The sequence below is a fragment of the Eurypyga helias genome, unplaced genomic scaffold, assembly GCF_000690775.1.
Source record: "Eurypyga helias isolate BGI_N326 unplaced genomic scaffold, ASM69077v1 scaffold3079, whole genome shotgun sequence".
Taxonomy (NCBI): domain Eukaryota; kingdom Metazoa; phylum Chordata; class Aves; order Eurypygiformes; family Eurypygidae; genus Eurypyga; species Eurypyga helias.
Genome location: NW_010273838.1, coordinates 102,178 through 124,138, shown reverse-complemented (window position 1 = coordinate 124,138; position 21,961 = coordinate 102,178). Strand labels below are relative to the sequence as shown.

The window sequence follows — 21,961 nt, the reverse complement described above, 5'->3', positions numbered from 1 at the left end:
GAGTTTGTTCTGGAAGGTGCTTTTCTATAAAGACCTTCACATAGAAAAAACCGCTCCTTGGTTTCAGCAGAACCTCCTTGAGAACAGGTTTTTAACATCACCTACGGCTACTCCCCATGAGTTTTGCGTTTGCAACCCCTTTGCCACAAGAGCTGCACAGTATATCTGAAGATTTCGACCCCACTGCTGTTTTTTGTAGGTGTCAGTGTGACTCCATCGTACGAGGTCTGATGTCACAATTTCTTTCTTCTAGAAGAGGCGAATGCAAACATTTTTGCAGTGTGGCAGTGCCCAAGTCAAGGGCTGTCAAAACCGGGCTTATCTTTGCGAAGCTCTTTCGTTTGGCCCTTCGCGAGGAGGCCTTAGAATTCAATGGTAGAGAACCATGTGCTGATGTGCTGTGTTTTTTTTTTTTTTCTTTTTTTCACAGGACCCCTGCTTCATTCTGTGCATAGGATGGACTTGCTCCGGGAATGAATCTGGTTGATGCAGTGGAGAAGGCTGTTCTCTGTAGTACCCCTGCCTCACTTCCAGCAGAATTCGGGACGCGTGTGGTGGGCGAGGCAGGGGATCGCAGGAGGCAGAAGCCGTTCTGGTGCTCTGCGCAGCTGCATGCTGCCCTGGCGAACAGGACTCCTTTCCTGGCTGTGCTGCAGACTTCCTAGGTGATGCTAGGTAAGTTGCTCAGTCCTGGCTTTTCTCTTTGCTAACTGTGTGTGTCATGCTTTCTTGCGGATGACTTGAGATCTTTGGATCTGATTTGGAAAAGTGCTGAGCACTGATAACTGCAAGTGGGGCAGTGGGGGTTGAGGTTTGAAAGTGCTATATAAAGCACAATGTAATGCTAAGTGTGGTGAAAAAATTAGGTCTGAGTTATGTCAAACTGGAGACAAAGTTGTCTTTGTAATTGGAGAATCATTTTGACCTTAAAACTTGTCACTGCTTTAGTTAGGAAGTTAGGAATAACTCAGTTATTCTAAATTAAGAGTAATAGAGTAACAGTAGGACTAACCATTATGCTGATGAAGCACTCAGCTGCACCATTGGGTTCACAAAGAACTAACTTGTTCCGTCTTCCAAAAACAGTGAGAGTAGCATGCAGTAAGTAAGGTATCGGACCGTACACCAAATAGCAAGAGTAAAACAGCTCACAGTTTTGATTGGGGGTAATTCTGTATGCTGCGTGAAGCAGAGGTGCTGTGGAAATGGTATGACATAACTGCGGTGTATACCATGCCACAGAAGCAAACAAAGGCAAAGTTTAGGTTTCTCTAAAACTTACTTCTAACATTTCCTCCTGCGAGTGCTTGCCTCTGCAGATTGGTTTCGGTGTGGATGTTTGTGTCACGTAATACGATTTGGGGTGCAAGAAGCACAGCATTTTTTGATGCTGTCAACTCAGCTGATACACGTACATAAAACCAAAACGACACGTAAAGTCTCATTCGTCACAGGCACATGTCCCTTGTGCCTGGTTATTGTATCGGATACAAAGTAGGCGGTGTTTGTAATGCCCGCTATCAGGATGGCTTCAGGTCAGAATTTCATCTGCATTTCTTCAGGCTCGAGATTTGTATTTTCCCAGTGTGATGTCCATAGCTAGCTACAACGCTGTTGTAATCACCAGGTAACAGATAGTTTTTTGGCCAAGGCATGGTTAAGCTAAATATTATTTCGACTTAGCTAACCTGAATGCAAAATATCTAACATGAGATCAGATTTTGTGAATTAACCAAGAGCGTGTCTTCGGTGCCTGGAAACATAGTGAGTGTGTTTGCCAGATAAGCTGTTACTTCTAGATCAGGAGGGAGAGACACGGTAAAAGCTATGAAGCTTTGATAACAGCTAAATATTGTATTAAATACGCCGACAAAGAATGCATGTTCCCTTTCCACATGCTCACGGGGGATCTGCCACATATGGCTCCGTGAAAAGCTGCAGTAATGCTTTAGGCGCCGAGCAATATTTATAAGTGCTGCTTTCTAAGAAAACCTGAGGTATTTTTGTTTGCCTGCTGCCACGAAGCGTGAGGCGTTCCTTAAATCTTTAAACATAAACACCCAAAAAAACCAAAAAGGGTGGGGAGGGAGGGGAGGCAGTGGGAAACAGTCTGTATTTTATGAGCAGAAGTTCAAAATGAAATGAGTTGCTTTACGTAGAGCATTGAAAATTGTGTTGCAATTAGCCTGATGCAATAGCCGGCCTTACGAAAGGATGGCGCGATTGGCAGGGCCCGCTGGAGGAGAGCACGGGCCGGGAACAGCAGGGGTGTTGTGGGCCCGCGGGGCAGCGCGCTGGCAGAGCTACGCGGGGAAGATTATCGGCTAATGCGGAGAGAGGCACGCCAAGAAAAATAAAAAACTCCTGCGTATCCCATAAAACAGGGAGGGGGAGGGTGACTCTCTTTATCAATGTGCCTACTTTGTTTGGGTGGCGCGTCTAACCCGCTATGGAAAATGTTTTCTGTTACCTGAAAGAAAGGAAGAATGGAAATGGAGGCTAATTTTGAGCTAATATATTTTGAAAGCTGCTAATAATAGTGGAATTTTACTCAGCGCACTCTATTTCTACAATAGAAAAGTAAAATTCCTTTGGGTTAACTGAAACATCTGTTGAACAAATTGGTTCGGTTTTGTGAGTCTGCTACTAATTCTGAAAAGTAGATGGGTGTTTTATAAAACCAGTGGAGTCGGGGGGTTAGTGCCCACAGTCTCTCATTTTTTGACTATTTTTAAAGTAGGTCATTTTGAAGTGTTATGTTTTCATGAATACAGTAATACTGTGGTTGGTATTTCCAGTATTTCAAGCTTTACCTTTGCTTAATGAGTTTTCTTCACCATTTTTAATCAACATTACTAATATCCTTTAAAGTTTGTGGGTTTCCAGCCTTTTATCAAGTTCTTAGTAATGAAGTAATTGAGTAATTTTTTTTAGAAAACCTCCTTCAGTGCATTTCTGCTTGTATTTCCTTATTTCTGCAAGGTTTTTTTTCTACTCTCTTCTAATTCTGAAGTTGGAATGTTAACAGAATTTTAGTTGCTCCTACTGCTGTTTTCTCATTTGGGCTAATTAGTTTTTCTCTGTAACTTCATGGTTGTGGGAAGAATATTGTAGGTGACAAATGGGTTTATGGCTTCACATGGTGGAAGCTTTGAATGTCATAAGAGTCAATGAGCTGATGTCATATGAATTAATAAAAGAAGAAAAAGGGAGAAATTAAAAACAGTTTCTGCAGTTGTGTTCCCCTGTGTCCGGAAGGCTCTAATTTAATCTCATATGCATACAGGCATTGAAAGCAGCTTAGGTTTCTCAGGTATATCTTCAAACAATATTACCACTGAAAGGATACCACAGGCAAGTGTAATGTTAGTTTGCAGACGAATTAAGTTCTGTGTGCTTTACTGTTAAATGCATAGAATCAAGGCAAGTTCTTCTCGTGTAGTGCATGTAGTTAGCTGTAATACTTTGACACATTTAAAGGGAAACGCTGAACTTTGGACAGTGAGTAGGTATTTTCTTTGTAGTGCATGTATTATGTGGAAAATACAAGACTGGCATTAAGCATGTACATTTAGTGTGATTGTAAGCTATGGCGTTTTCAGCTTCGTGGTCGGTGCCTGTTCAGAGTAGCTCAGTGTATGAAGAATGTGAACAGAAGCTAATAATATTTTCTAATGTTACTTTAACAGATAATTTCCTTTACTTGTTATTAGCGCCATTTTTGAAGCTTTAATATATGTTAATTGTGTCAATTCTGTTGTCTTCTTTAAAGCAGAAGATAATACAAGTATAAATAAGAGAGACAAAAGTGTGGGATATCACTGCTTTTGAGGGATTGCTGGATCGAGGAGGAATGGAGATGCAGGGTCGAGTTTTGTGAAGGTGCATGTGAATACTGGCAGCGTAAGGAGCTGCCCCACTGCTGATAAGATGTTCTGAACTCCCCTTGTGTCAGTTGTGCCCTTGGTGCAGCTTGCTGAAGTTTCAGATGACGTGCATGAAATGAAGTGAGGGGGAAGTTTTGTGGCTGAAGCCCTGTGCCAAGTCTTTTTGAAGTTGTATGCAGCAGCTGTGCTGTAGCTAAAGAAAGGCTTTCTTTGCCTCTATCGTAACATCTGCATGATCTTTAACAGCAGAATTGTTCCACTCTGATGTATCATTTAGCTAATCTGGGTTGCCTTCATTAAGTCCTTTTTTTTTTTTTTTCTCCTTATTAGAAATGCTCACATTACTTTAGGGAATAAGTTTGCAAAGATCTGGGTTTGAGTGCTTCCATATAGAAACAGTAGGCTTCAGTCAAAAAAAAATCAAAATAGGAGACTGAGTCTTGTAGTTCAGTGAGGCTCTTTAAATAGTTGGGCAGCTTCAATCTGCACCCCATGAACTGGATTTTTCTGCATCCTCCATTGTTTGGAGGATAGGGGCTGAACATGAGGCCAGTTTTTGAGGAGACGTCACAAATGTGTAAACATTGCAGCTAAACTTGCTCTAATGGCTTCCAGAAGTGTGGCTTGCACGCTCCCTGCTGAGGTATTACCCTGTCTCCCCAGTGCCAGCACTGCGGCCGCTGTGACTCGGGGGTGAGTTGGCTCAGGGAACCAAACTGGTGGTCAGCTAACCCTATTTTTGGTTGGGTTACTTGGCTGGCTTTTTAACTCTTTGAAGTTGTGAACTGCAGAGCTGGGCAAATGGCAGTGCTGAAGATGACCTGGAAGAGGGACAGCAGGACCAGCCTCGTCTAGTTGCACATTGGCTTCTCTGCATCTCGAAAGTGTGCCTTGACTTGAGGCAGGAAGAAGGCAACCAGGGGAAGTGTTTTTCAAGAAACGCGTGAGTTATCTTTGAAAGCAAACAGGGTGTACAGTCTGACTGAAGAAAAATCAACAAAAATCAGTGTAATTGAATTTGAAATTTCAGCTTTAGTGCTTCTTTTAGTCAGAGATTTTTGCATAAGAACTTTTAAATGGGATCTTTATTTAATCTTTCAGTTTGAGACAAAGAGGTCTGTAGTTGTTCATTCTCTGCTAGCACTGTAAAGCTGGCAAGTTCTCAAAGGGTGGGTGCTACTAGTCAGAAATAAGTGGTGCTGGTCTTGGAGAGCAAAAGGAAGGTAGTGGAACTGCTCACACGCAAGGACTTTGGTGATCTTGACTCTAAGTATGTTGCATTTAGAGGGAGTACTTGATTCTGAAGCAGTATGCCACAAACTAGACCTGGAGGAATACGCTGTAAATTAAATGTGGGTGGGGGTTTATTGTAAATGAGAATTATCACATTTTACTATCAGGAATTACTGGATATACATTTGCTTTTCAGTTGAACAATATGATCAGTCTTCCTGCTGTAATCTCTTAGGAAAATGACTGTCAGTGGAAAAGCAGAGTGCTGATTTATGTGATTGTACTCATTGCAGAAGTTTGGTTTGTGAGATCCAATTAACATAATGTATTGGGTCTGGCTGAGACGGAGTTAATTTTCCCCATAGCAGCCCTCATAGTGCTGTGCTTTGTACTAGTAGCTAGAAAGGTGTTGATAACACACCAGTGTTTTGGCTACTGCCGAGCAGTGCTTGAACAGCATCAAGGCTGTCTCTCCAGCATCCCCCCCACCCACCCCAGCCTGCCTCTGTCACCCAGTAAGCTGGGGAAGTGGTCAAATTCTTGGGAGGGGACATAGCCAGGACAGCTGACCCAAACTGACCAAAGGGATATTCCGTACCATATGATGTCAGCTCAGCCATAAAAGCTAGGAGAAAGCAGGAGGAAGGGGGTCATTCATTATGTTGGTCTTCAGGAGCAACTACTACACATACTGGAGCCCTGCCTCCTGGGAAGTGGATGGACATTGCCTGCTGGTGGGAACCCCTCACCCAAACCATCCTGTGATTCTAAATTGAGAATAAATCTTTGTGTTTCTTTGCTTCCACGTATGGCCTTTGCTTTTCCTTCACTAAACTGCCTTTATCTTGGCCCACAGGATTTGATTTTTTTCCATCTTATTTTCTCCCCAGCATCATTCTGCTGAGGAGGGCAGTGACAGAACGGCTTGGGGGGCGCTTGGCCTTCAGCCAGGGTCAACCCACCACAGTCTGATGTGGGGCTCGAGACAACTGCACTCTTTTATTAAGTGGGCTGTAGCTATAGTAGTTAAGTGGCAAGCTCCTGTGCGGGTCATGGAGCTTGTCAGCTGCACTGCTTACCTCTCTATTTTGGTGAGTTTGGGAACATGTTAATAAAAATTATGGCTATGTGCTGTGCCCTGGCATTGATGGCCTTACTGTGATGTGGGAGCCCTCTCCCTGCCTGGGATTGGTGTGGATGGTTTTATTATGCAGGCTTCTGGGGTCCTTGTTCACCATAATGTTAGCTGTTTAATACTGCTAATCAATACTACTGCCATATTACGGGTCTTGTGGAATTTGGTGTCGCCCTGGTGTAAGACAAAACAACTTTTGGATAAGACAATAATGAAATGTGCCCAGAGTTGGCCGGTCCCTGTGTGGCAGGGTGTGTGGAAGGATTTGGGCAGGTTCCTAGGGCAGTTATCACCTCCTATAGCCTGGGATTTTATACCTGAACAGGCAAGCAACCTCGGCAAACTGATGCACCACCTGGTAGAAGGGTGCCTTGCCTACATCAAGGAAAACCAGCAGCTTCCAGCACTGTACTGGGGCCTGGCCTGTGCCTATTGAGCCACAGTTCAGTACTCTGAGGACTGTGGCTGAGGCAGGGACCCAAATGGCATCTGAGGATGCCGCGGTTGAGGCAGGGGCCCAAACAACTACAGTAATTGCCCCAGTAGTGAAAAAGAAACAGTGGACAAAGAGAATAACGGGCCCATATCCTCGATAATAAGGAAGGAGGAAGAAGAGGAAAGTTTTGATCAAAGAGATGGTTCTCCAACAGAGAGATTGGAGAAAAGAGTGAGAGAATTCAGGCCAAAACTACCCACTCCTGACCTCACAGAACTTCAAGACATGGAAGGTTTATAGCCGCCAACCAGGTGAGCATATTGCTGCCTGGCTGCTTCGATGCTGGGATAATGGGGCTGACACTCAGTGACTGGAAGGTAAGTAACCCCAACAACAGGTATACCTTGCTAGAAACCAGGTAATTGAAAGAGGAATTGGAAAAGATGAGGAATTGGTCCAGAGGGGTGCCACGAAGATGCTCAGAGGGCTGGAGCACCTCTCCTGTGAAGAAAGGCTGAGAGAGTTGGGCTTGTTCAGCCTGGAGAAGAGAAGGCTCCGGGGAGATCTTATAGCACCTTCCAGTACCTGAAGGGGCTACAAGGAAGCTGGGGGGGGGGCTTTTTGCAAGGGCCTGTAGTGACAGGACAAGGGTTAAAAGCTTTAAATTGAAAGTGGGGAGGTTTAGATTGGATATCAGGAAGAAGTTCTTCCTGGAGAGGGTGGTGAGGCAGTGGAAGAGGTTGCCCAGAGAAGCTGTGGATGCCCCATCCCTGGAAGTGTTCAAGGCCAGGCTGGATGAGGCTTTGAGCAACCTGGTCTAGTGGAAGGTGTCCCTGCCCATGGCAGGGGGTTGGAACTAGATGGTCTTTAAGGTCCCTTCCAACCCAAATCATTCTGTGATTCTATGAAGACGCAGCAATTTACAGTCTCTAGAGTTGGCTCCTATCAAGGGTGAAGGCAAGATATCCATTAAAAAAATCTCTACCTCTTCATCCCTAATAGGCCAGTGCCTTGGCTGTCAGCGGCACCCCAAGAAGTCATTCCTCTTCTGCTCCAGTCAGAGGGAAAAGGAGCCCCAGGCGCATGCTGCGTGGCACACTTGGTTCTTCCTGCCTGACCAGGGGGAGGTGGAAGGGGCACCTTTCTTTTTTCTATCTTATTTTCTCCCCCACACCGTTCTGCTGAGGAGGGGAATGATAAAGCGGCTTGGTGGGCACCTGGCCTCCAGCCAAGGTCAACCCCACCACACATAAATAAGCAAAGTAAGAGAAAAGGCACGGGAAACATACTGCTCCTTATTATGGTTCTTAAATGGTATTTTCAAAATTATCTTCTAATCAAATAATGATTTTCTTCAATTTATGGCAGGAGGACTGTGTTATTTCCCATACTCAGTGTCTATAAAATCGTACATATACTTGCTGTGATGAAGAATTAATACTGTACTGTGCAAAATAACAAAGCCGCTCTTACAAATTACTTGGAATACTGCATTTTGAGTGGAAAAAGACCGAACTGCTGGCATGTGTAATTCGGAGCGCAGCCTGCCTGCTCCGGGGAAGGCGACACGCCTGCCTCTCCATCTGAGAGTGACCGTGACCACATCGCAAGGGACTGAGCACGCCCCGAGTGACAGCTGGGCGTTTCAGTCTCGCACGTGGAGAACATATGTGTTTCCTAACGCCTAAGGAGTATGGTTAGGTCCTAGAAATAGAGGTGCTTGACAGCAGTAGTCCAATATATGCATTTTAGCTGCATGTTTAAAAATAGTAAAATAAGATCTTTGAAGCCCGGTCTTCAAAACTGAGCACATTTAATACGTTCTGGTTCCAGCCTCGTTGCTGTGAGGTGAGGGTGAGCAGCCGAGGACTTGTTTCAAAAACAGGAAGTGCCCACATTTATGTAAAATTGCATAGTTTCAGCTGTCATAAATGTGGTTTCAATGCAGTTGCAGGAGTAAAGCCCAAAGTAGTTATAACCAGCTTACTTCCTCTTCCAGTCAAAGTGCAAATAGCCATATAATTAACAATCTGTGGCTCATTTTCTCTAGCTGGGTTAAGTATTCTGTTTCGCCTGTTCAGTCTCTGTATAAACAGAAGGAACTTGACTTGCTTAAGAACATTTTAAAACACAAATATTCTCGGTCATAACCAGGTCTGCAGATTCACAAAACAGGATCTTTGATTGCCCCTCGAGCTTGGCAGCAGAAATGAGACCTGTGAGTGTGGCTGGCCTGCTGCCAGGCTCCTTGGAGAAGAGAGAGCCTTGCCAAGTTGGCTTCTTGCCATGGTAAACTGCATGGGGCAGCAAAACCTGCTGCAGAGCTAGTAGACAGTTCTTCTCTTTAGGGACTTCCCTTCTTACATTCCATTACAAATTGGCTTTATTCAAAGTCTTTTATCATTAATTTTTTGAGGACTGATTGCTCAGCTTTTTTGGACAGCTTTTTTCTGAGTTAATTCATCCATCCTGCCTTTGACTCTGCTCACGCACTCAGTATGGTAGAAAAGCACGAGTACAAAAGGATGAGAAAGAGTTCCTCTTCTGCTCCTGTACACTCTCGGGTTGGTTCAAATATGGTTTAGGCTCCTTGCGGCCTTTGAGGAGAGCCCTGACTTTTCGTCCAGAAAGGGCCTGTCATCACTTCTCTGTCTCTGCTGATATCAGGCACTTGAGCAGCAAATACCCACTGAATACTCCCGACATACTCTGCATGCTGGGAAGAGCTGGTGAGGAGCCTTTCCAGGGAAAGGGAGCTCTCCCAGGAGAGTTTCTCCAGGGAAGTTCTACTTGGTTGCTGAAGCTGCAGCACTTGCTGCATACGGTAATCGATAGTGGACCTTTCCTTCTTTGACAGATTCTTGGAGTCTCATCTTCATGTGAGAGGTAGCCCTGCATTTTGTGAAGCCCTGTGAGAAAACTTTAGGCAGAACTCAACAAACATTACTCTGTCCTAAACATAATACGAAAAATTTCCTTTCCCTTTCCTAGATTTCCTCGTCAATTATCAGATAAATAGGTGAGAATAATTAGTCAAGACCTTAGGAAGTATCATACATCCATAGTGACCATCTTTTGACTTTATGCAAGAAAGTTAATAGTCTTTAAAAGCACTGTTGCATCCTGTGCTACTCAGGGTTTTCCCTTCTTCAGAAAAAGCTGGCTAAACTGTTTTGTTGTCACTGGAACAACCAGATGAGCTGCATCAGTGACCAGAACCTTGACTCATCTTTTTGAATGGAGTTTTAAAACCAAAAGCAGTCTTAACAGTCTCTGCGTAAAAACCAAAATACATCCAACAGCAGTTGCGAAGGGAACACAAATCAGGACAGAGTCCTGCTTTGAGCTCCCTAGTGTTTTTTAGCTGTAGTTTAACAGGGGAGACAAGAGAAGACCAATTAAAGTGAGAACTCCTTTCTTTCCTGGGAAAAAAACATGGTTGTTAAATATATTGAAGTGTTTCTTTCATTCTAAATAAAATTTGGAAACTTTCAGGACACAGTGAGGTTTGTAACATTTTTAGTTGTGTAGAGCATTCCTTCCTATTCTTGTCTTCCAAGTTTTAAGAGAACACAGAGCTACCACTCTGGTTGTACAGCTTCTGCTGCTGCTTTTTCTTGCTCTGTGTCTCTGTGTGTAGGTAATGGTTTATTACAACGTCAATATAACATTACTTTCAGTCATTCAGAAGAGCCTATCTTAGGTGCTTGCCAGAGTTACTCATGTGTTTCTTTGCTTAGCGTGACATGGCTGTGTTTTCCTTCATGGCTTAGTTCCTAAACCAAGTACAGGTGATGAAATGTGCTCACATTGCAGTGTGTTTTATCACTGACTTAAGGGTTTGGATGGGGTTGTGTTGTAAAAGAGGACAGTAGGGCCAGTCAATTCGATGCAATGAATAGATGGCTCTTATTCGTAGAGGAGCATGGTCCAACCAGTGGTCTGTGGGCCAAGACCAACCTCCAGGAAATTTCCATCTGCTCTGCTTTTTACCAAAGGAAATGGAGAGCAGCTTTGCAGCCGCAAATGCTGCCCAGAAACTGGACTGTGTTGGAGACTGGCCACAATCTGATTAAAGGACTGCCTCCAGGGAAGTAGAAGAAGGTGGAGTAGAAGGGGCCATGTAGAAGAGCATCACTTCCCTTGTGGTCTGGCCTTATTTCCACTATGACATCTTGACAATATTTCTAGGATAGCTACTTGTGCAAGCTTGTCAGGTTGGTGACTACCCTGAGGACTAGGAAGTGAGAGGCCTGTGAAAATTAGCTGGTGGGAGGTTCTGCATCCAACCGCCGAAATATAATTACAAACCTCTTGTAATACACAGCCTCTTTTAGTAGAAAACCACATCCTTTAAAACAGTTCATTAAAAATGCCCTTATCGATTACAAGCTACCATGCCATATAAAAAGCATCTTATTTGCATATGAAGTAATTCAGATTCAAACTTTTAATTGCCATTTGAGAAGTCAAATACTAGTTTTTGAGTGGATTTTGATATTGCAGTTTTATATTGCCTTTTAGGAGAATTTTGAAATTAATCTGAGACTCTAACTATTAAACCTGGAAAGAATATGGGAAGCTGGAAAGCTCTTGGATATGTATAAAATAAAAAAATGTATTAAAAAAAACCCAAACTAAAACAACCAAAAAACCAAAACCAAACACTTTTGTACACTTTTCACTGGCATGTAGTGAAAGTCTGTAACACTTTTATTATCCTGAGATAATATGCATACCCATTACATGAGAGCACTGAATACCTTTTTAATCTATGCAGGTCATCCAAAACAAATGCCTCTACCAATTATCTCCACACTTGGTTGTGTATTTTTATCATCATAAGGTTAAACGCTAAATAAAGAAATAGATTTTTATATGATTTATATGTTTCGTCATGTCATTGTTCTATGGACCTACGTGAAATCCAGGTACTTCCAAATTCCACTGAGCCTCATCAGACCCCTGTAACGTTTCTGGTTCTGGCGTGAAAGATCTGTTTGCTGGGGAGAGATTGTTTCTCCTTATCAGGAATGGGGCCCGCATGAATCAGCTAACCAAATTGCTCTTAGTGTTGAACCCTCAAAATTGCCCCAGTGATATGAAGAACAGTATAAATTCATGCTCAGTTGCAAACTTTCTAAAATCACTTCTTGCACTGTAGAAAAATGAGAAGAGATGCACAAACTTAGACTAAATAGGAAATGGCTTTATAGTGTTTCCATGCTATGGGATCACCTTGGGGTTTGAGTCAGGTTTCCTGCGTTCTCAGCTTCATTCCTTCAATCTTGTCGTCTCTTGCAGTTGTTTGAGCTCTGCTCTTGATCAGACCTTCCTGCCAAGGTGAAAAATTTCCCTGTGTTCAGACATGTAGATACCTTTGGGTACCTTCAGCCTTCTTGTTTGTCTTCTTAAGAGTCATTTCTGTCAACTTGTTTTCTTTGTCTTATTTTGTACCAGGCTTTTTCCACTGTTCTTTGCCCATTTTGCTGCTGATAAGCTGAGTGGAGTGGGTTTCCTCTAAACGTCATCTGTCTTGCTTTCCCCTGAACGAAAGACTGTTCACTTGTTCCTGGCCTGGATCCAGTCCTGTTAGCAGATGTCTGAATGCTGTGTGTATATGTGCACACATTTTATAATTTAGTTTTTTATACAAAACAACAAATACGCTGTCTATAATTTTTGTATAGTATCTAATAGCTAATGTCTGCTATATGATTGTTAGTATTCATTATTTTATATTTATATATTTTTTAAATCTGCCAAAATGTTTTCCAGTTGGATAAATCTCTTTCATTGCTTTAAAATGTTGATTTCTGTTTTCCATTTTTTTGTTTAGGAGAAATAGAGCATTACCAGTAGCTTTTTCTGTTGATTGAGACTGATCAGTTTATGGAAGTAGTATATGACTTGACAGATACCATTCTAAAGTGATGTGGTCCATTAAAGACTAACATCTTGGGTCCAGTTCCTATGTATTTTTATTCTGGCGGGACTCCTACCTAGCAATATTCACACTTAGAAGATTTTTCTACAGTTCCAGTTCTTGCATTAATAATTAAAAGGTGGTCTCAGTGCTTCTCCCAACTTTTGATTGTTGTTTGTTCCTTCAAATCTGGTTTCCATGTCAGATAGAATTCTTACATTTTCCTACAGCAAGAAAAATTACAGGGCTCAGTAAAGTTCTGACACACTAAAATTCCATTTTTTTTCTGCAGAATTTTAAATTAATTTTCTGTCATTGTTGTTAATAAGGGACACAAATGAGGAAAAAAAGCATCTTTATGGGCACATTCAAGTATTAGGTAGGCATATAGATCAAAGGCCTGCCATGTCCGGAAGTTTGCTAAAGCTTTTAGACATGAGTGACAGCTCATTGAGAATGGAACAACTTTTTTTCTAACTGTATTTGCAGAACAGAGCCATGGAAGTACCTCCAAGAACAGGCACTGGTTTAGAAGTGCGTATTTTGTTTGTTCTGCTTTTGACAGTACATGTATGTCCTGACATGGCCTGGTCCGAATTGGGTGGGTTATTGATAACAATGCATAAATGCAATAAACTTCTTTGGCAGATGCCAGAGTATCAGACTTGCTTTAGGAGCTGCTAAGTAAAATCCTGTGGTCTTTGTTGCACAAGAAGTGAGATGGTGGACTCTTTTGGCCTTAGAATCTATATTTTGGTTTATTTACCTGGAGCCATTTTTAATCTGTCTTTTAGTAAATTATTTGATTTCGTACCCATTTGAATTTTGTATGTGAATATATTTTATGACTGGCTTAGAAATGGCTTAATGCTGTTATTTGTTTGATTATTCTGTGGTATACATTACTTAACTGATCTTGTCCGTGGGATGGGCTTGCTTTTGTTCTCTGTTACATTTACGAGGGGTTTAGCATCTAAGAGTCAAACGTGAAATGGAGCAATGCAACTATTCATGTGAGTGCTGACTTGTGTTTATATCCTTGGAGACAGAACACGCTTATATAAATGTTACATTAAAAAAAAAAAAGGATCACAAATCTATCACAATTCATAGATTACAGTAAAATACATGCCTATGGAAAAGTATCTCTTTATGTGTATCTCCTGTTGGAAGATAAATGGGGCTTGTGTGTCTGTTTTCCTCTGAAAACTGTCTAGCAAAACCTACAAGATGGATTTAACTATTGTGATACTACTTTTAGGTGATCGGTTAGTATAGCCAGATACTTAGTTTAGTGCATCTAAATTAGCTGTCTGTGAAAAAAACAGGTCAAACATTGTCCTGTATTTTTAACCTCATTTCCAATGGAAACAAGGCTCGTGAGGTCATGTCACAACCCTTTATTTCCCCCCAGCACCTTTTGAACCTATTGGCGATTTCGATCACATTTTTTGGCACAGTGGAGGTCTCAAAATTCAGATTCACAAGTTTTGTGAAAACACATAACTGAGTATAAGTGGAAGCCCCGAAAGGTACCCTGACAGAGGGAGAGGTTACAGCAAGATACAATCTTATTAGTTGCTTGGGAATCCTAATGATGGGAAAAGAGAGACTTTAAACAAATGTCCCAACTGTGGGAATAGCTTCATTCAAAGCTTTCGCCTTTCTAGACACCAAAGTCAACCAACCAGGAGGTGTACATCTGTGGGAGATGGGGCTTAATTAATTCTGTTGTTCATGGGAGTACTTGTTCCTTAGATCTTGTAATAATATCAGTAGCATAAATGTTTTCCACACAATATATCTTTGCATATTTAATTTTTAAGGTAAGTATGTAGGGGTATTCTTACGATAATCCTAATTTTCAGGGACAATTTTTGGTTTCATTGTGAACATCAGTGTAAATGTTTACAGAGCATCTTCTCCCCCTGTTAGGACAAACTGGGCAGTTGCTTTAAAGGAACAGGTACCGTGAATGCTTTCCAGCCCTGTTTTGCATGGGGTTCTGAACCGCAGCTAGCCAGAAATGCCGGAGCATTTTACAGGGAGAATTCATGGCACTATGGTTGTGCTCCAAAGGAGTTAACTGGGAAGAACAAGGTCGGTACAGTACACTTACTGAATATGGAAATAATAATAATCATTAAGCTAACCAACAAGAAGTGTATTCTTAATAAAATGTGTGGGTTTTTTCAGTGTAATCATATGACTGTATAATACAAAAATTGCTTTGAGAGTGGGTCAAAGATTACACATAGCAGAGACTTGTGTGATTGGTTATGAACAAGCGAAAATAGGGTAAACTTTTGACCCGGCAGCAGCAAATGGAACTGTGTAAAGCACCTACAGATGGCAGGATTTAACATATAGTCGGTCTCTCGCCCTTTCACAGCAATTACGATCATATTACACCAGGCAGAGAAGGGAAGGCGCTCCGTAACTGTAATACAGTGCGTCTTTGAAAGTTTTGAATATGCAGTTGCGTGTTTCGTTTTTGTAGGACCATCAATTAGCTTAGCAAGAAGAATTCCACTTTTGTTGCTCGTGTTTGACTCGACGAGTTCCTGACCAGCGTGCCAAGTCCATTTGGAACAAAAAAATCATTTGAACCCTCTGAATAATTTTGATAATTCAGGCTGCAGCAGATTTATTGCTGAGCTTGAAAGACTCAGTGAAAGCTTTATGTCGTTGTGCTGCCGATGTGGGGTTGAAGGGACGAGGAGAACGTGGCTTCAGAGAGAGGTCTGGGAAACAACGTTCCCAACCAGCCCCTTATATCCTTGTGTAGATGCATGCATCTTCCTGGTTGAGCTGAAGTTTGCAAAACTTAAAAAGCATGTAATAAACTGTGTTTATTTTACAGTATTGTGGCATTTAGACAGTTCACTGGCTTTTGGGTTTGTTTGTACCTATGAAATATTGACAAATTAGAAAAAGTGAGAGTCTTGTGAATTAGAGACGAATGATTGCTGTTTTCCTGTGCACTTTGTCCTTTAACAAAATCAGAAGCCCAGTTGCACTTTTAGCTCAGAGTGATGGTTCTGAACTCATCCAAGTGTTTTTCATGTAATTCACTGCCTTTCGGGGAACTGGTTGAAATGTGTGTGTGTGTGGGATGTCTGTGTGTGCACGTGACTGGACTTCTCCTATTTTCGTTTTTATTTAGCATAGTTTGACGTATCGGTGTTGGGGAAGAAAGTCCGAATTCTGGAAGGCATGCTTCCTTCTAGTTGTGATCCAGCCACTATCTCCCTTTCCGTCTCTTCGCTTTGCCTTCTGGCCTGTAATCTGATGCGTGTGCCAGATGTGGGGAGGTGGGGCAGAAGCAATCCAAGCTTTTAGACCATTTCATGGAGGGGGTTATTTTATTATATCTGTGGTTCACAAAAATTTTCCTTTGGTTTTCCAGAATGGCTTCCATGGAGAGTAGAAATTGCAAGCATATGGTAATAAGCTAAATAAGATACTGAAAAATGCCTTTTGGAGGAAGGGAGAATTTTCAAATGCTGATAAAATAAAGGGTGGTTGGCTGTTTTTCTTTCCTTTTTAAATCATGCTGAAGCTTGCACTGTACATAGACTGCTGGGTTTAATTCAATTTCTTTTTGGAGACAAATTGTGTTCATTTTAGCCATGCCTGTACCTGCAGCAATGAGCTGCTGATGAAAGCTTTAAGGCACTTCAACGGCTCAGTGACTGCTACCACATGAGTTTGATCCAGTCACACAAGATTTTGAACTTCCCTGCTTGTTAAAATACAGTGAAACGAAAACTACTCTTCTCAAATGCCAAACAGCATGCACTGTCGTAGACTAACTTCTTCTACAGTTTTCTAACCCCACCCCCTATCATAAAAAAAACTACCAAAACAAACTTTAAGACTTTTCAAAATACCACCCATGCATTCCCCTCCTTTACCGATGAGCAGCCTTCAGATATCCAGGTTTAGGTTGCACTTGAAATTTGCCTGGACCTGTTGAAGCCCAAACTTCAGAGGAGGCTCCAACGGTGCTGCCCTGTGCTTCTGGCCGAGGCTGGGCTGCGGGGGTTACAGCCGCCCTCCGCCAGAAGTGGTGGGTTGGTAGGGTTACCTGACGGGCCTCGTTAACAAGTAATTGAGTAAGCTTGACCTAGAGGCAGTAGCATCAGCATGAGGTGGTTGTCTCTGTTGCGTTAATGACCTGTATGAATTAGGGCTCTTTGCGTGGCAGCTATTCCTCTTGCAAATAGGAACAATTATTGCCAGCTTTCTGCCTCCTAAGTACCAACTTCATAGAGACAGATGCTGGATTTGTTGTACTTGGGAGATGCAAAACCCAAAAGCAACTCAGCAGCGGAAAAATGTTCTTAATATATGGTGTAGAAAGGAAAATGAATGGGTTTCGTACTTGAGAAAGGAAGCGATTTTATCTATTTGTGTTCTTTCATGGTTTTTTTGAAGTACAAAAAGGTATTGAAATGTTACTGCTGAAATGCCATTATTGAAACATTATTGAAATATTATGGGAATTATTACCATAGTTGCACTGATTGTAATAGAAATGTAACTGAAGGATGTGTACTTTTCACAGCTATTGTGTAAATAATAGAGTAACTAGTTTTGTATGCCGGTAACGGAAAGATCTCCAACAATTAGTTCTGCTTAACAGGTACGCGATAAGCTTCTATCCAATGTAAAACATGTTAACACACTGACCGAACTGAGGGCTGTATTAAACTTTTTAATATACTACATTCTCTCTATAGTATTTACTATATATGTATAGTATATCATATATATTGCCAGTGACACACGCTTTATAATGCCTGCATTTACTACTTCTAAATTCTCATCATTATTTCTTGCCACAGTAAAACAGATGCTTGTATTTCCTAATCGTTGCTGGAAATAAAATGGTTAAAATGGCTCCTCTAGTATCACTCACAGCTAAGTACGAAGGTTTCCATTATGAGTTGCACAAAAAGTTCTTATCTACCCTTTGGTAAGTAGGTGAAACGCCTGTGCGCGGTGCGTGTAAGCTTAGTTTCCTTTCAGTGTTATCTAAATATCTAATTTAGTTTTCCTTTGCATGCGCTCTGAGGGAGTAACTGACAAAAGCTATCGTTTCTTAGACTGCATCTGGCACCGACGTGCGAGTAAAGCGTGACTGACCTTTTCTGCTCCCAGAAGACAACTTTCCAAGCGTGGTGGAATCTTTGTTGTCCTGTATCAAAGCATTGCTCACCTGTGTCAATACTCACCTGGTCTAAGTTGGGTTTAAAATTAGTGTGGCAAGAGAGCACCATCACCGCTGTGCCAGTAATGTTTAGGTTGCTGCGAGTGAATTATTATCACAGGAATATTCTGGATATTGAGTTGTTTTTAACTTGTCATTAAACCATTGTATAATAATTACAAATCAATTAATACATGGATTACAGTTTTGCTGTATAGTATAACACACAGTTATTTCTGTGCTGCTTACCAACCTAAGTGATGGCTTTCTAACTGCAGAATAAAAATGGTAATTTGCCCTTACAGGTCTAGCTAAAAGAACTGTTTTTCCTTATAATTTGCAAGTGGAATAATAGACAAGGTGCAGATTTAGACCTTTTTTCCACATAAAGCACCAAAATTAAGGTGAAATGTTTATTACAGGAAAGCGTTGTACATGACTCTCTTCATTTGTAAGCGAGATGGGAACTCAGAAGATCCCTGCTCCCCAGGTGTGTCATCTTCTGAAAGAGATTTTCTCTTCAACCGACTTCCCACACAATCTGTGGAGACAATGGGCTTTGCACAACATACGTGTCTGAATAAATACCTTGAAAATTAAAAAGAAAATAGAGTAATTTGACGCATTTGTTTTCCATAGACATGAGAATTACATTGACACCAGCCTTTAGCAGGAGAGAGGGAGACAGGAATATGATTTTTGAGCCCCCCAGTTGGCTCAGGGGACAGTTTTAACCTCCTGACAGTCAATCCCGAGGTGGACCCAGAACACTGCTGGGGTGCAGATTAGTGAAAGCTGATTGACACCAAGCACCAGCCCTTCCCATGTTTGTAGACGTGACCACTTACAGCTTAATAAGCTTATAATAATTTTTGCTTAAGCACAGGTGGTGAAAGCAGTAGCAAAAAAGAGCTTAAATATGGAGAAGATATGGGGCAAATTGTGGTGAAGCACGTGCTGTATGTGGTAATCACAATTGTCCAGCTCCTTTCGTGTGGGGGCTTTCAGTCATCCCAGTCCTGAATGCTGATATTCCTGTTTACACATCAGCTGTAGAGAATTGGAGGCTGAACCCCACCAAGAACCATTACTTATCTCTCCATTACATTAAAATATTTTTGCAGTCGGGCATAAATATCAAGACTTTTGACGGCTTCTTGTAAATCCTGCACAGGAATTTCTTGATGACACGCACAGTTCGTTTTACTGTCTGAAGGACTCCATTTGCACAGAGGAATATATTTCATTTGGTCTTCTGAATGATTTTATATTTTGAAAGCTTAAAAAAAATTCTCTAAATCAGACTGCTTTGCTCTGGGTGACTTGATTGGAAAATAGCACATACCTCCCTGCCTACTTTGCATTTGTTACCTGAATGAAGTAAATTCAGCTTGGAGAGACTTGGGAAGAAGAGAGGGGTTTAAAATTATTCCCCTTTAATTAATCCCAGGAAAATTCTGGCAAATCTGTCTTTTCTCAGTGCACAGTGTATGTCTTATAACTCTGTTTCATTCTGGTAGCATAGACAAAAATCAGTGGGTTAGGGTTTTTTTTTTTTCCACAATGATACTTTGGTTTGTCAATGGCCAGGTTTTGGGTTTACCTCATTTTAGCACATGCAGAGTAAGAAGTGTGTGTGGCTTGTGATTTTTTTTTTTTCTTTCTTTTTAAAAACTTGTTTTCTGTAAAGGAAGCGTTCCACTAGTGGCATTAGTAAAATTCTAGCTTTGAAGTGCTGACCTTTTATGAAATAGTGTTTTACTACCAATTGTTATAAGCCAGTGGTGATAACAGTGGTGATAATTTTTTTCCCCTGTAAAATATAAATCTTTGGTTTGTTTAAACATCATGTTATTTGAACAGAACAAACTCCCTCTGTGACAGATTATAGTATGTTCTTTCTGTGGGGAAAAAGAAAAAGAAACAAACACAAGCAAAACAAAGGAACAACGCAAGGCTTATTTCTGTTATCTTTCTTGGCTGAGATGTAAGGACCTTGGGTCCTACTACTGCTGCACTTCAGAGGGCAGCTGAACAGATAATTTATGCATGGTATATACTTCTCGGCAGTCTGAGACAATGTAAGGACTCCATCCTGAAAGGTGAAGAACGTTCTGATCTTGCTCCAAGCAAGCATTTACACATAATCTTTACAGTTAAGGACATGAATCGAGCCTTGGACTTAACATTAAGTAAGACAGTTCAGAGAATTGCAAGATTAAGTATTTAATCCAAAGCATTATTGCCGGAGTGTTAGCTAGCAAATAAACTGTCTTCTCACACTGGTACATTCTCATAAATATTCACATATTTATGTATCAGTTTGGAGTTGCAATTAAACAGGTTTTTATACAAAGCTTTTTGCACGTTTATTTTTTATTTAAAGTATTTTTCAGAAGTTAAAGTGAAGTATTAATTAACACCAGGGGAAACACCACTTTTTAGCTCATGAAAATATGGAAGAGTATCTTAGATTTCCTAGAATCTCTAATGTGGCTCAGTCCTAGTTTATACAGTCGTAGTATTGTATCTTAAGGACTTAGGTCCTAGTAGCGTATCTTCTTCTGGCAAAGGTGCTGTAAGTAGAATCAGTCTTTCTAAAATGAATTATATTTTGTTTGGACTGTTCACAGGGTGTCATAAAATCAATATCAGAAAATAGTCTGCTGAAGTACCTCTCTGTACAATTCATACGGTAGTGTAAGGTTCAGTCTGGTATCTGATACGGTCACCAAGAAATCCTCAGTGTGAGAGAGAACAGACAGCTTTGTTGATCCCTGTGCAGCAGGTCCCAACAGCTCTGCCCACGGAGCCAGTGCCCTTTCCAGGGTGTTTGCACAAGGTGTTTTTGGGGCATTTCTGTAATGTCTTGGTACCATGTTCCAAGAGTTAGTAATTTTTTCCTCCTTTTCTCCCATGAATCTGTTTAGACTTCTGTATTTGTAAAAGAGCTAACATCCATCATGCTTTCTTGTGGGTACCGTTGAAGTTCAAGGTAGTATCTGTTTTCATAGTGTCACTGTAAGTTGCAACCTGAGTTTAAAAGGCGGTATTACCCACTTAAATATTCCAGGTTTACTGAACGACCTTGAATAGGTCATTTTATTTCTCTGTTCATCCTGAGATCTATAAACTGCAGATAATAAAACATATATCTACCTTTGCAAAAGCTCTTTGAAATCCATGAGTAAAAGGTATCCCATAAGGTCAAAATATGAATTATTTATTGCTACATGACATGCACAGCATGCAGACTGTAGGGTTATAGAAATCCTGTCTGTTCCTTTTTCCCCTGAGAACAGAAGTCATACCTTCAGAGCTCTACTTAGAGAAGAAATATTTGTCGTATGAAATCTAATATAATCTTTGTGTGTATGAGAATGTGATAATATTGAAACTTTGGTATCTCCGAGGAATCGATTTCAAGTGTTAAAACCCAGCTTCCTCTGACAAGTGCAAATGCAGTTTTCAAAATAATAAACATTTTAAGAATAAAGGATAAATATGAGAATATTAGAAAGAATAGTCAGAGGAGGGGGGAAGATTGGCTTTTGAAGCAAGAGAATTTTGTGGCATCAAAATTGTGGTAGGTTTAGTACAGGGTAACAGGTCACTTGACTTCCAGGTGATTATTAATACTTGTAGCCATTATCCATTTCCTAATATTTGAAATGGCAGCAGTGTGCTTTGAAAGAAACTGATTTTTCTGGTAGTATATTTCCTAGGGTTTGTTGAAGGCCCCACTTGTCATCAAAGTAGGGAAGGGGAATAAAGTTGTATTCTTTGCTTACTGTTTTTATTAAGTATGTGTTATTCAAGATAAACTATATATATATATAGGCAGATACAAAACATACAGAAAACAAGAATAGGCATGTTGTAAGCCAGTTAGGGCTTTCCACTTCAATGTGAACATCTCCAACTGTACTTGGAAATCAGTAGGCAACTAGCACAGATTTTGAAGAGCTGGTGTACAAGCTTCTGCTGAGATACGCTACTTCATTAAGTGGGTTTCTCTGTATTGGTTTTGGCTTCTGAAAGAGTTTAAGGAATGGTCTTGAGCAGAACACACTTAAATTATCTAGCATTGAGATCCATGACATTAGCATAAACTTAAAGTGCTTGGCCT

General features: G+C 41.1%; 1 protein-coding gene across 1 annotated transcript in view; it reads left to right on the top strand.

Annotated features, from left to right (window-relative positions):
• Window positions 1-430: 430 nt before the first annotated feature.
• Window positions 431-21,961, top strand: part of NCOA2 (nuclear receptor coactivator 2) — a gene marked incomplete at its 3' end in the record, with an annotated part of 122,846 nt that continues 101,315 nt past the window's right edge. The window contains 1 exon segment of the mRNA XM_010159610.1: window positions 431-675.